Source organism: Canis lupus, chromosome 13 (assembly GCF_003254725.2).
Source record: "Canis lupus dingo isolate Sandy chromosome 13, ASM325472v2, whole genome shotgun sequence".
Classification (NCBI taxonomy): domain Eukaryota; kingdom Metazoa; phylum Chordata; class Mammalia; order Carnivora; family Canidae; genus Canis; species Canis lupus.
Window position 1 is genome coordinate 9,329,574 of NC_064255.1, and position 15,467 is coordinate 9,345,040.

At 36.2% G+C, this 15,467-nt stretch overlaps 1 protein-coding gene and 1 pseudogene across 21 annotated transcripts in view; one reads left to right on the forward strand and one right to left on the reverse strand.

Moving 5' to 3' along the window:
• The window catches only part of EMC2 (ER membrane protein complex subunit 2), a 402,209-nt gene that overhangs the window by 95,580 nt on the left and 291,162 nt on the right, over positions 1-15,467 (forward strand). The window lies entirely within an intron of this gene.
• LOC112662504 (heat shock protein HSP 90-beta-like) overlaps positions 1-15,467 on the reverse strand; it is a 64,183-nt pseudogene that overhangs the window by 34,659 nt on the left and 14,057 nt on the right.

Here is a 15,467-nt window from a genome sequence, read left to right on the forward strand (position 1 = left end):
TATGGCAGCCCTAGAAAACTAATACAATAGCATAATGTAATCATGGGAATAACAGTATCACATTATCTTAGCTATATAACAACCAAATCAAAGCAGTGGCATTCTAATACCTTTAACATTTTCTCTTAGAAGCAAGTCACAGAGTCCTCCCACACTGAAGGGGAAAGGATTATACAAGGCATTGGCTAGTCACTGGGGGTCACCTTAGGATGTATCTCCCACGTCAACACAAGTTTATGCTATTTTATTTTGTGACAGCAGGCCCTTCTATTATGTAGAAATTGAATTAAGTTCTATTTAATTCTCTTTTACCACTTCTAATTATTTCAGAATTATCTACAGAGATATTTTATTAAAAAGTTTCAGTGTGACTAATATCTTTTTTTTAAATGATGGCTCTTTTTCTTGCAGTCTATTACTCTTGACATTTTCTGTGCTCTTAATTGTCTCCTTAAATTGGATTTGTTGACAACTTTGGCTACATGTTGCTCTGAAGATGAAAGCTAGTCAATCATTTGAATGTATAAAAAAGAAAAAGAAGTTTATTAACTAAACTTTGGTCTCTTAAAAAATCATTAGCACTCTAAGAGATATTGGTCAATAGATCAATATTCTATTGAGCACCTACTATATACTTATCATTGTACAAGATTTTTAAGTATATTTTAGTACATATTCACTATTTCAAATGATAAAATGATGTGGTCAAAGGCAAGCTGAGACTCATCAGCCAGAAAGTCATTGCTGTCAGATTATCTAAGATATACTTATACAAAACATTAGCAGATTCAATTATATTAGAGTTCATAGAACTGCAGTTCAGGGTTATCAGGAACCAACAAAGCAAAGCAATGACTCTATTTGACTATAGGTACTCTTGTTTTTATACTGGCTCTTGAATTCAAACTTCCACCAATGCTATCATATAGAGTCAGATTTGTGAACTAGTGTTTCAGACACATCTCTCATATTTTCCTATGGATTTCTTTTGGGACTGTTAGACAGACATGTGTTTTTCTTTGGGTACTACCATAGAAGTCCCTAATGGGATAGATTTCAACCCTTAGTCAGCCTTGGGGAAAAATAAATGTTTCCTTATATATGAACTTAGTGCATATCATGTTGCATAGCTATTCCGGGTGCAAAGTGCCTGTACGTTATTCTCTGGAGTTCAGACTTTTCTTTCAGAGATAGTTTGTTTGGAAACCTATCACTATTGTCAAAGATAGAGGCTTGCATACTTTCATACACAATGCTGTCAAAATCTGGTCTCTAAACTATTCTTGATTCTATAAAGATCATAATTAAATTTCTCTCTTCTTGCCAAATTCCCATCTTTAACACTGCATGAATAATCCTTTAGGGTATTGGTATTTAATACTGCCAGAAAAAGGTATTAAATACTATAATTCCAGGAAGATTATTTGTATAGTATCAAACATGAAAAAGTGAAATGCATTTTAGGTCTCTACCCTTGGAATTGCCATATAATGTAATGAAGTGAAATTGCTTCATGTAAAGAAGTTTATATGGTTGAGTTTCTGGCTCTAGATTTTGGCAAAATGAAGTGTTCCATAGGTCCCTGATGAAACCAGATGATCAAAGGCAGCCATTCTCCTTTAAGTTTTTTTTTTTTTTTTTTTCCGTGTACTTTAAGTTTTCTGTAATGGGTCCCTCAGTGAGAGAGGTCAGAATCCTACAGATTAAAAAAATCACAATTTGACCTAAGTTCAAATTTGAACTCAGGCACTTTTTAGTTATAAAATGGGATGATATGTTGTATCACAGGGCATTTGTAGTGATTAAATAATGAATGTAAATTGCATAGCTTGAAGCCTAGCTTCATGTAAGAAGTGCTCAATATATATTAGGTAAAATGAATTAAAAAAATAAAATTTCAACTCAACATTCTCTTCCAACTGTGAAGCAAGCTTAGACTATAAGGTAATTTGCAAATGATCTTGGGATTTTCTTTTGACTGAAATATCAGCACCACTTATTATGGTGGAAGGAACAAACATTCATTGGCCACCTACGGCATGTCAGACAATATGTTAGAATTTTTGCATAGATGAAGTCATCAAATTCTAAAAAAAACCAAAACAAAATAAAAACAAACCAAAATAAGCAAACAAACATATAGGTCTCATTTCAAAATAAGGAATTGAGCTAAATAATAAGTTTCAGAGCTGTGATTTGAATTCATATCTATTTGACTCTCTAAACCAAGCTTTTTCTGCTGTACCATGCTGCTTCTCAAGTGGCAAAGCCCTCTGAAATTCACCTGTTAAATGACTTCTGTATGTCATAAAGAGAGACAAAGTCTTTTACCAAAAAAAACCTGACCTTTATTATGGAAAGGCATAAGTGATTTCAAATGGTAAACAACAAACCTGCAAATTTTTTGAGAGGCTTTCATTTTTTTAAAAAGAGATTTTATTTATTTATTTATGAGAGACAGAGAGAGAGAGAGAGAGAGAGAGAGAGGCAGAGACATAGGCAAAGGGAGAAGCAGGCTCCATGCAGGAAGCCCAATGTGGGACTTGATCTTGGGACTCCATGATCACACCTTGAGCCAAAGGCAGGCACTCAACCACTGAGCCACCCAGGCATCCCTTTGAGAGGCTTTTAAATGTGATTAGGCACAGGGGATCCCTGTGCCTGCTGACCCAGCTGCCTTTTCTGGGGGAAGAATGTGGTCTGAACTCAGGGACAGCTCTCAGCCTAGGCCTTCTGCAGGTGACCTACAGAGTCTGCATGTTCTAGGGGAGTTGAGGTAATGATTAGGACCCCCTGTTCCGTGTTGGACATAGTGGGGGTGGCTGCTCAGAAGTGCAACTGGTGCCACACCCCACGGCCTTCAGGCCCTCATTCTGCCTGCCTGGCCTCCCCGTCCCTGATGGTGCCTCCCTCCATCCCCCCAACCCCCACCTCTGGGCTTGATCTACTCTGGTCTGCAGTTGGCCAATAAAGTTGTGTCTCCAACCTGGCGATTAAAAAAAAAATAAAAAAAAAAGCAATCAGACACACAATCAGACATTTTCAGACTTGCTTATTTAGATATTTTTCTTTTACTCCCACCCACACATACATGCAGTCACATTTGCCTGGACCAGTTTGTATCTGCTGACAATCTTGGGCTCAGTTAAATGCGAAGTGGGTGGCTGGGAATAGTGACTGGGAAATAACTACATTTGCATTTTGAAAAAATCATGCTGACTGCAGCACATAGATTAGATTAAAGAAGGCTAGATGAATGCAGGGAGATCAGTTAGGAGGCTACTGCAGTAGTTTAGGTAAAAGATGGTACTCTTAGAGTACACTAGTGATAATTAAGAGGATGAAAAGTCAGTGGATTTGGGTTGGAAGTGAAGTCAGTAGGGCTTTATGATGGACTGGATATAAGTGGTGAGGTGAGGATGGTTCAAATAAAACTCTTATATCTGACAGGTTCATTGAATAGGGAAACCAGAAGTACATTCACATTTTAGGGGAAGGATCAATACCATGGTTTTATATATATTGAATTTGAATATGGCAAATTTAGTATGTTGAATTTGAGACTTCCAAATGACTAGAGATACAAATATGGAGTGTAATCGTAGTATATATGGTTATTAAAGCTGTGGACCTGGATGTGATTTTATCAGGAAAGCATAACAGATGAGATGAAAAGTTTATCTACTACCCAGGCTTTTGAAAGTCTAATGTTTGGTAGCTAGATGGATGGGGGATGAGCCTGCAAAGTAAATACAGGAGTGACTAGAGATAAGAGAGTAAAATCAAGTAGCTATGGTAAGAAAGTATTTCAAAAGAAGAGGTGATTAACACATATATAGTAGATGCATACTGAAACAGGTCCATAGATTGTGACAAGGAATTAATTAATGACCTTAGTAAGATTTCTTGTGGTAAAGTGATGAAGGTAGAAACTGAATTTTTGAGGTTGAGGAGTCAGCAGGAGGTGAGAAATCAGAATAGTGTGGAGGAAAAATAAAACCTCTTGAAGAGTTTGGTTAGGGGGCAGCTGGGTGGCTCAGTGGGTTAGGCATACAACTTTTGTTTTCAGCTCAAGTCATAATCTCAGGGTCATAAGATTGAGTCCCACACTGGGCTCTGCACTCAGCATGGAGTCTCCTTGAGATTCTCTCTCACCCTCCCTCTCTGCTTCTCTCTCTGCTTGTATGTGTACACATGTGCATGCTTCTCTCTCTCTCAAATAAATAAAATCTAAAAAAAGAGGTATTTACAACCTATTTAAAGCAGTTAGGCTTTCTTTTTTTTTCTTCTTTCTTATTTGGGAAAAGTAAAACATTGTCACATCTTAGGGCAATTTTTTTTCTTGCACCTGAACCAAAAAAGAAAAAAAAGAACAGAAAAAAAAAAAAAAAAGAAAAAAAAAAGAAAAGAAATAGAGCTAAATTTAAGCCAGGTCTATGTTTTGTCTAGTCCTGTATTCTGTGTGTTAGAAAAGCCAATTATATCTCCTGCTTCTGAAAGTAATGGCCTTATGAAGAAGGGATCCTGTAGTGCCCAGGGCCTGGTGCTTCAGGGAGTGCCTCCAGTGTGTGGTGAGTATGCTTTGTCATGATTTTCTGGCTGTTCTGTTCTCCAGGTCAGTCATCTGCAGAGGCTTTCCTTACCTGCCACAGATAGTGTTTGGTCCCTGGCCTGAATGTGTTGAGTTTTAACTAGGCGTGCTTTTGTCTGCTTGTGAAATGAGACCTGTCACCACCTCCACTGTAACGGAGACCTTGCAAAACTTTCTGGTCAGGAGATGTGATGTGGGCAGGGGTTTGTGCTGTTCTGGGGGAGTGGCCCATTGCAATGAGACTGAGGTGAATGTAGCTAAGATAGCAGTTCCACTGAAGTGTGTGGGGTGGGGCTTAGTATAAGCCAAGTAGCTGCTTCCCACAGGTGGCTCTATGCTTATGCAGAGGACTGGGGGAAGGAAATGGTGTTGGCCAGCTGCTTTGTTCTCAGAGAGGTGTCTCTGTGAAAGCTGCTTCTCCGGGACAAGCTCCAAGAAGAGCAAATAGTTTCCCCACTGTGTGCCACAGGAACTCTTCAGATCACTGTTTCCATGTTGTATGCCTCTGGGTTGTTTGTCTGCCTGCCTTTTCTCCAAGAGTGGCACAGTGCCCTGGGGACTCTATCCTAGCCAAGCCCACTACCTTTAAAACTCTTGGCTGTAAGCCCTGCTGGTTGCAAGAACTCATGAAATTCAGCCCCTCTCATTTTCCAAGCCAGTGGCTAAGGGAAAACATTCTCCTTGTGCATTCCTTTGTGTGCTTCTCTATCTCTGTCTATCTCTAGCTCTATCTTTATCTCTCTCTCTCACTTCTCTGTGACTATGGTTCCCTCTACTCCACAGCAGAGCACTTGGATCCTTTTCTCCCTTAAACCACATCTCTATACTTCCTATCTTCTTCCATGTGGCCTCCTCTCTTCCTTTAATAGTGGAGTTTGTTCTATTGGTCTTCAGGTCAATTTCTGGGGATTTAAGATTATTTGATACTTATCTACTTGTATTCATGGGACAGGGTGCACCTAGGATCCTCCTACTCCACAGCTATCTTCCTGCCTCCACTATAATTTTTTTAAAATTAAAAATTACTTAAATGAATATGTAATAATACTGACTTTGTTTTGCTTTGCTGTTCTATGAATTTAAACACATGTATAGATTCCATAAATACCACTCTAATCAGGATACAGAACTATTTCATCACCCTAGGAATCCTCCTCATGTAATTTGTACCCCTTCCTCACCTAAACCTTGGCAACCACTGATTATTCCATGTCCCTGCAGTTTTATCTTTTTGAAAATGCCATATAAATGGAGTCACAGAAGGTGTAACTTTTTGAGGCTGGCTGCTTTTACCTGGGAATAGGTGCCTTTGAAATTCATCCACATTGTTGCATATGTCAATAATTCATTATTTTTTATTTCTGAGTAATATTCTATTATATAAATATACCACAATGTATTTATCCATTTATCTGTTCATGTAAAATTACTTCCAGTTGTTGGCAGTTATAATTAGAGCTGCTATAAACATTCTTATACAGGTTTCTTATAAATATGTTTCCTTTTTTTTAAGATTTTATTTATTCATGAGAAACATAGAGAGAGAGAGAGGCAGAGACACAGGCAGAGGGAGAAGCAGGCTCCATGCAGGGATCCCGTTACAGGACTCGATCCCGGGACTCCAGGACCATGCCCTGGGCTGAAGGCATGCACCAAACTGCTGAGCCACCCAGGGATTCCCCCCCCTCTTTCTTTATAATAACTAGGAGAGGATTACTGGGCCATATTGTATTTAACTTTATAAGACACTGCCAAACTGTTTACCAGGCAGCTATACCATTTTGTATCTTGGTTTTAAAACTAAAATGAGATACACTTCTATTAGAGTGGCTGAAATTTTAAATGCTGACAATTTCAAATACTGGTGAGGATGTGGAGAAACTGCAATTCTAATGCATTACTGATGGGAATGCAAAATGGTACAGCTGAGTGAAAAAAAGCTGGAGGTCACAGTCTTTGGTACTCCAGTTACAGAAGTGACATTTTATCACTTTTCCATATTCTTTTCATTTGAATCAAGTTACTAAGTCTAACCCATATTCAAGGAGAGGGAATTACTGAAAGGCATGAATATCATGGAGGAGGGATCACACTTGGAGTCATTTAAAAATGCTTCCTAAAACAATTTAAAGAACATGAGAAGGACTAATAACATTTACGGGGAAGAATATTATATTTACACATATATTTGCCATTTTTACTATTATTCTTTATTTCTAACATTCCAGTTTCCTTCTGCTATCATTTTATTTTTGTCAAAAAAAATCTTTATCAGTTATTTCAGTGCACATCTCCTGAAAGTGTATTCTTTTAGTTTTCCTTTTTCTAGTAAAGTCTTTATTTCACCTTAATTCCTGAAGGATATGTTCATTGTGTATAGTGTGCTGAGCTGACAATTCTTTTCTTTCAGCTCTTTGAAAATGTTAACTTTCTTCTGGCCTCCATGTTTGATTTTTTATTTTCATTTTTTAAAAGATTTTATTCATTTGTTAAAGAGAGAGAGACAGACAGATAGTAAGCAGGGGAGTAACAAAGGGACAGGGACAAGGAGACTCCTTGCTGAGGGCAGAGCCCAATGTAGGGTTTGATCCCATGACCCTGAGATCACAACCTGGGCCAAAATCAAGAATCAAACACTCAGCTGAGTGAGCCATCCAGGTGCTCCCCTGGTCTCCATGTTTTCTGATGAATTTGAGTTATTTTCACGAATAATGTGTCATTTACTCTGGTTACTTTAAAAATTTTTGTTTAACTCTCAGCAATTTATGTTTCTTGGATTTGTAAGTTTCTCCTGTTTAGATTCACTGGGATTCTTGAATCTGTAGATTTGTGCATTTCACTATATTTTAGAAGTTTTTAGTCATATCTTTAAAGTGTTTTTGAGCACTGGGTTCTTTTGCTTCTTTTAGGACTCCAGTGACTAAAATATTAGATATTTAGGTAATTAGTGTAAGTTCTTGAGGGTCTGTTACTTTTTTTTTTTCCCAGTTTGTTTTTCAGCTAGGAAAATATCAGTAGATCTATGTTCAAGTTTACTTGTTCTTTTCTTTACCATTTCCAATCTGCTATTGAGCCTTCACAGTAAATTTAAAATTTTGGTTATTGGTTTTAACATTTCTAAAATTTCTATCTAGTTTTTTTTTTATAACTTCTGTTATTGCTGAGTTTTTTCATTTTTTTTCTTTTTTTCTAGAATATTTTCCTTTATTGGAACATTTTTATAATAGCTGAAATGAAGCCTTTGTCCAATAATTCCAATATCTGTGTTATTTCAGTGTTGGCATCTGTTGATTGTCTTTTGCCATGCAAGTTGAAGTATTACTAGTTCTTTATATGCTGGATAATTTTAGGTTGTATTCTGGATATTTTGAATGTAATATTATGAGTCTCTTGGTCTTGTTTAAATCCTATGGAGAATGTTGATATTTTTGTTTAACAGGCAACCAACCCAAGTAGTATAGATCACAAGTTTTGACCAGTCTTCTGTAGGTTGTGGTTTCAATATCAGTTTTATTTTCAAAGCCTTTGCCATACTATTCTGATATGTCCCATGTATATACCATTCATTCAACGGCCAATCTGGGACTTAGCTCTTAGTTCAGTTCTTGTAGTCTTTGTTATGCTGTTTAACATCTGATCCATTCATGTGCAATTTGGGGGTGAGTCCAGGAGTTCATAAATAATTTTGTGGTGTTACTTTTTGAAGCTCCTTCCTGACTCCAGAACTTTTCAGTTTCCTGATGTTTACATTTCTCGTTTTCTGGCTAGAAAGCTGGAATTTATTTAATCTGCTTTGTTGCCCATTTCTCATTACCGCATCTGTATCTGAGGTCCATTGTTAGGCAGAGAGAGAAAAGAGCAATGGAGTTTTGCCCCATTCTCTCTGGTTTTGACTTTCCTTACCCCCTGAGCTCTAAAATACATTCCCTGTCATTACAAACTTTATTTATTTATTTATTTATTTATTTATTTATTTATTTATTTATTGGAAAGAGTTTGAAAGAGGAAGTCTTTTTGCTAAAAGCTGGCACTTTTTTCATTTGAATCAAAGCCTGTAGTTTTATCTGTTACCAAAGAAGCAAATGGTAGGCCCAGTTGTTCTGGGTAAGTATCATGTACTGAGAGAATTCTTTGTAGGATACGAGATCTGAAATTAACTGTAAGATGAGGGATCATAAAATAGGAGGTGCTGAAAGAAGGGTACAAAAGATAAATGGCTAGTGAATCTAACAGGTACTGCCTCTCCCACACTGACCTAATGTTGAAGTGAAAGTATACTCTTAGCCCTGAACAAAGATAAGTTCATATATTTTTGAGTCCTATTAGGTTCTTGAGTTTATAAATTCCAAGTCCTACAATAGCTTTCCTGTATAGGTCTTAAAGCTGTTTAAAATAACATTTCTGCCCACAGTAGGCTAATAATTTAAAGATCACATTTTAATATTCCAGGACTTTGGCCATATTCTTTTTTTTTAATTTTCTAGGTTTAAGGGATTATCATTTTATATAATTTCATATTTTATTTAAATTCAACTAACTAACATATAATGTATTATTGGTTTCAGAGGTAAAGGTTAATGATTCATCAGTCTTATATAATACCCAGTGCTCATTACATCACATGCCCTTCTTAATGTCTATTACCCAGTTACCCTATTCTCCTACCCCCTTACCTCCAGCAACCCTCAGTTTGTTTCCTATGATTAAGAGTCTCTTATGGTTTGTCTTCCTCTCTGATTTCATCTTGTTTTATTTTTTTCTCTTCCCCTATGATCTTCTGTTTTGTTTTTTAAATTCCACATATGAGTGGGATCATATGATAATTCTTTCTCTGATTAACTTATTTTTCTTAGCATAATTTCTAGTTCCATCCACATTGTTGCAAATGGCAAGATTTTTTTTGAAGACTGAATAGTGTGTGTGTGTGTGTGTGTATACATATATACCACATCATACACACACACACACACACACACACCACATCTTCTTTATCCATTCATCTTTGAATGAACATCTGGGCTCTTTCCATAGTTTGGCTATCATGGACATTGTTGCTATGAACACTGGGGTGCAGGTGCCCCTTTGAATCACTACATTTGTATCTTTAGGGTAAATACCCAGTAGTGAAATTGCTGGGTTATAGGGTAGCTCTATTTTCAACTTTTTGAGGAACCTCTATACTGTTTTCCAGAGTTGCTGCACCAGCTTACATTCCCATCAACAGTGTATGAGTGTTCTCCTTTCTTTGCATTCTCACCAACACTTGTCATTTTCTGACTTGTTAATTTTAGCCATTCTGACTGATATGTGTTGGTATCTCATCATGGTTTTGATTTATATTTCGCTGATGCCAAGTAATGTTGAATATTTTTTCATGTATCTGTTGGTCATTTGTATGTCTTCTTTGGAGAAATGTCTGTTCATGTCATCTGTTGGTCATTTGTATGTCTTCTTTGGAGAAATGTCTGTTCATGTCTTCTGCCCATTTCTTTATTGGATTATTTGTTTTTTGGGTGTTGAGTCTGGTAAGTTTTTTTTTTTTTAAGATTTTGTTTATTTATTCATGAGAGACAGAGAGAGAGAGAGAGAGAGAGAGGCAGAGAGACAGAGGACGTGGGACTCGATCCCGGGTCTCCAGGAGGAGACTGGAGGAGGCGCTAAACTGCTGAGTCACCTGGGCTGCCCTGATAAGTTTTTTTTTTTTTTTTTAAAGAGTGAACATTTATTTATTTATTTATTTATTTATTTGATTTATATATATATATATATTATTTTTAACCTATTCCTTCAACAAGGCTTTTAGAAAAATCCATTGGTATGCCACACACCAACAGTACAAAGAAGATGAAGACACCATCCCTGTCTAAAAATATACATTATAAATTCTTAACATTTCCAGGGGAGATGACCTGAAACTTCTCAAATCCCTAAAATCGAGAATATGGAAATGCTTTCATAGCATCCTGGCTTTTCTCTTGAGTCATATTTTTTGCTTGGAGTCATAAACAATCTATGAATATTTTCACACCGCACGTTAACCTCCTTTTCAACATGACTTGAGCTTAATCTCTTTAGAAGGTACTCACTCTTTTCCTTACGCATAGAAAATGGCTGTTTGTTATGTGTTTGCTCCTGTTCAGAGATAGAATCAGTGATGAGCAGAGAGGATCAGAATCGATGGGTCAGGAGGTTTATCTATTTACCTGATGCCCAGACTTGGACCAGAAAATTATCCATTTGGACCTGATATCCAGTCTCATAATTCAAACAACTGAACTGATGCCCGAGTTTACATATTGACATATTTTTTCTCCTGTAGTTGACAAAGTGTGTGTTAAACACTTAAATGCCAAGACTCAACCACAAAATACATCTTTGTTCTCACGCCCAACTTGGCTCTCTGAGTGTTGATGCCATTCTGTCCTCTGGGACTTGACACCTGTTAAGTTTTTTATAGATTTTGGATACTAGTTTTTTATCTGATGTGTCATTTGCAAATATCTTCTCCCATTTTGTCAGTTGTCTTTTGGTTTTGTTGACTGTTTCCTTTGCTGCTCAAAAGCTTTTTCTCGATGAAATCCCATGAGTTAATTTTTGTCTTTGTTTCACTTGCCTTTGGAGATGTGTCTAGTAAGAAGTTGCTGCAGCTGAGGTCACAGAGGGTTGCTACCTGTGTTCTCCTTCTGGGTTTTGATGGATTCCTGTCTCAGATTGAGGTCTTTTATCCATTTGGAGTCCTTTTTTGTATATAGTGTGAGGAAATGGTCCAGTTTCATTCTTCTGCATGTGGCTGTCCAATTTTCCCAACACTATTTGTTGAAGAGATTTTTTTTCCATTGGATATTCTTTCTGCTTTGTAAAACATTAGTTGACCATAGAGTTGAGCATCCATTTCTGGGTTCTCTATTCTGTTTCACTGAACTAGGTGTCTGTTTTTGTGTCAGTACCATACTGCCTTGATGATTACAGCTTTGTAATGAAGCTTGAAGTCCAGAATTGTGATGCCACCAGTTTTGGTTTTCTTTTTCAATATTCCTTTGGCTACTCAGGGTCTTTTCTGGTTCCATACAAATTTTAGAATTCTTTTGTCCAACTCTGAAATAAGTTGATGGTATTTTGATAGGGATTGCTTTGAATGTATAGATTGCTCTAAGTAGCATAGACATTTTAACAAATTAACAATATTTGTTCTTCCAGTTCATGAGCATGGAATGTATTTCCATTTCTTTGTATCTCCCTCAATTTCTTTCATGAGTATTCTATAGTTTCCCGAGTATAGATAGTATAGCTTCTTTGGTTAGGTTGATTCCTAGATATCTTATGGTTTTGGGTACAATTGTAAATGGGATTGACTCCTTAATTTCTCTTTCTTCTGTCTCATTGTTAGTGTATAGATTTCTGTGCATTGATTTTATAAACTGCTGAATTCCTGTATGAGGTCTAGCGATTTTTGGGTGGAGTCTTTTGGGTTTTCCATATAGAGTATCATGTCATCTGCAAAGAGTTTGACTTCTTTGCTGATTTGGGTCCTCTTTATTTCTTTTTGTTGTCTGATTGCTGAGGCTAGGACTTACATATAGTACAGTGTTGAGCAGCAGTGGTGATAGTGGACATCCCTGCTGTGTTCCTGACCTTAGGGGAAAAGGCTCTCAGTTTTTCCCACTGAGAATAATATTTGCTGTAAGCTTTTTGTATATGGCTTTTATGATGTTGAGATATGTTCTTTCCATCCCTACACTGAAAACTTTTAATCAAGAAAGTATGCTGCCCTTTGTCAGATGCTTTTTCTGCATCTATTGAGAGGATCGTATGGTTCTTGTCCTTTCTTTTATTAATGTAGTGTATCACATTTTTGATTTGCAGATGTTGAACCACCCTTGCAGCCCAGGTATAAATCCCATTTGATCATAGTGAATAATCCTTTTAATATACTGTCGGATCCTATTGGATAATATTTTGGTGAGAATTTTTGCATCCATGTTCATCAGGGATATTGGTCTGTAATTCTTTTGAGGCGGGATCTTTGTCTAGTTTTGGGATCACTGTCATGCTGGCCTCGTAGAAAGAGTTTGGAAGTTTTCCTTCCATTTTTATTTTTTGAAACAGCTTCAGAAGAATAGGTATTAATTCTTCTTTAAATGTTTGGTAGAATTCCCCTAGGAAACCATCTGGCCCTCGCCTCTTTTTTGTTGGGAGATTTTTGATTACTGATTATCTCAATTTCTTTGCTGGTTATGAGTCTATTCAGGTTTTCTATTTCTTCCTGTTCCAGTTTTGGTAGTTTAGTCATCTCTAGGAATGTATCCATTTCTTCTAGATTGCCTAATTTGTGGGCATATAGTTGCTCATATGTTCTTCTAATTGTTTGTAGTGCTCTCTCCTCTTTCATTCATTATTTTATTTATTTGAGTCCTTTCTCTTTTATTTTTGATCAGTCTGTTGGCCATAACTCTTAACACTTTTCCAAGGTGAAAACACAGAGGAATCTCATTCAGGGATATATCAAACCTCTAAATATCTAGTTTTATGAAAATAAAACATTTAATAAGTATCATCCATTTTTTACTATGAATTGGATACTTAAAACCATGTGTCTGGTTATCAGAATAAAAATAAAATGGTTTTCAATAATAAACAAAATCTCCCAAGTAATACATAAAAATGATGTCATTGAAATCTGAAAACTCTCCTTAACAGTTTATGTTTATACAAGGATGTCTTGCTGATGTCTGATGTAAGGAAAAACAGAAAACCTCTTAGAGAAAATTAGCTACTTGAACCTGGGCTGTTGAAAATGCATTTAGTAAGTCTGAAAATTTTGGCAGAATGTCACATCATCTAAATGGGGGAGATAAACTTGAGGTGTAAGGGATATGAAATACAGTTTGCATTCTTGATTCTCCAGACAGTAGATTTTGGAAGGTGATAAGTTAAAGCTTTTGTGGGAAAATGGTAAATTAATTTTGAAGCTGCCAGTGATATATCCTGGCTGGACTAAAATCAAGGCATTTTCATTAGTCTAAGTGACCTAAAAGCAATTGACGTGGGACTCTTTTATTTTGCTTTTTTTTTTTTCTAAAGATTTATTCACTTATTCATGAGACACACACACACACACACACACACACACACACACACACACACAGAGAGGCAGAGACATAGGCAGAGGGAGAAGCATGTTCCCCACAAGGAGCCCGATGGCTCCCAGATCCCAGGATCATGCCCTGAGCTGAAGGCAGACACTCAACCACTAAGCCACCCAGGCGTCCCTTATTTTGCTTTTAAGATTCAATTTCCACATTGTTATTTTATCAAGAATTTTCCTTGGGGAAAATTGGGGATCTTACAGTTGAGTACACATTCAAAATGGCTCATCTTTGCAGCAATGAGAAAAAAATATCTTGAGCATCAGTAACATAAAAATAAATAATGTTTAGCTAAAGAATAAAGAATTATAAACAAGGTACCTCTTAAAAGAATTCCTCTACTTTCTTCATAATTCTCGTATGTGATAAACAGTGTACATGAGAGTCAAAATGCTCTGAGCATCTCTAAGTATGAAAAGCAATTTGTGTGAAAAATAAGAAAACTGCTTGTAGCCAATCTATATATTATCAATAGATAAATGGTTGAGGATAGACATTATTCTATTACCACTGATTGCAAGAATTTATGATATTCACTTAGCTGGTGCCAAATTTGCCAGATTTTGTCATATAAATATCTCAAGGGGCAATACTAGGTTAGTGGTCAAGAGTTTGGGCTCTACTGTCAGACTTTTCTAGGTGTTATTTCTGGCTTCACTATTACTAGCATTGTGATTTTAGGTTCACTGTTTGTTTTTTCTTAAGCTTCATTTATCCCATCACAAAATGGAATTAATAGTGTATATTTCATAGGATTGCTGTGAGTATTAAATCATCTAATATAAAATCCTTAGCATAAGTATTAGCAAAATCATTTTGTAAACACCCCATAAATGTTAGCCACTGAAATGACCTGGAGATTCTAAAGAACAAGTAATTCAGTGAAAGCTCTTTCCATGAAAATTGTCTTATGAAAGACTCTTACCTTAGGTATATATAATCCAATCCAGCAAGTTTAGGATTGCTGGTCTTACATGTTTTAAAATCTGGTGCATAATAAATGGATTTTTATTATAATTTAAATTTTTTTCAAATTATATTTGTAAAATTAAGTGCCATTTAAACATTTACAGAAGGGACACCTGGGTGGCTCAGCAGTTGAGCATCTGCCTTTGGCTCAGGGAGTGATCCCAGTGTCCAGGGATCAAGTACCACATTGGGCTCCCTGTGAGGAGACTGCTTCTCCCTCTGCCTGTGTCTCTGCCTCTCTCTGTGTTTTCTCATGAATAAATAAATAAATAAAAATCTAAAAAAAATAAACATTTACAGAAATGGATGTATGCCTGTGAACTCTCAGGTTTCTTAAGAAAAGAGTTTGTAAAAAAAGAAAAAGAAAGAAAGAAAAAAAAGAAGAAAGAAAGAAAAAGAAAGAAAGAAAGAAAGAGAAAAGGAATTCAGTGTGTAAACCTGAGTTATACTGAATCTTTTTCCCTTTTGCATATAGATTCATATACAAAATTTAGTAACAATCCATTCTGCCTACTCCAGAATCAGAATATTTACTTTATTCTTCTGAAACTATTGTACCTTCAGATGGAGGACTTAAAATAAAATCTCTTTGAACTGATTTAGAATCTTTTGAATTAACTTTATTTGTGCCATTGAATATGGCAATTGTCTATATTTTTGTTATGTACACTAAGATGATAGGACAAAATGAGATGTTTATAAGAGTTCCATGACTTAGTGAAAATGATCAAGAAAAGATTGAGCATTGGCTTCTACTGATA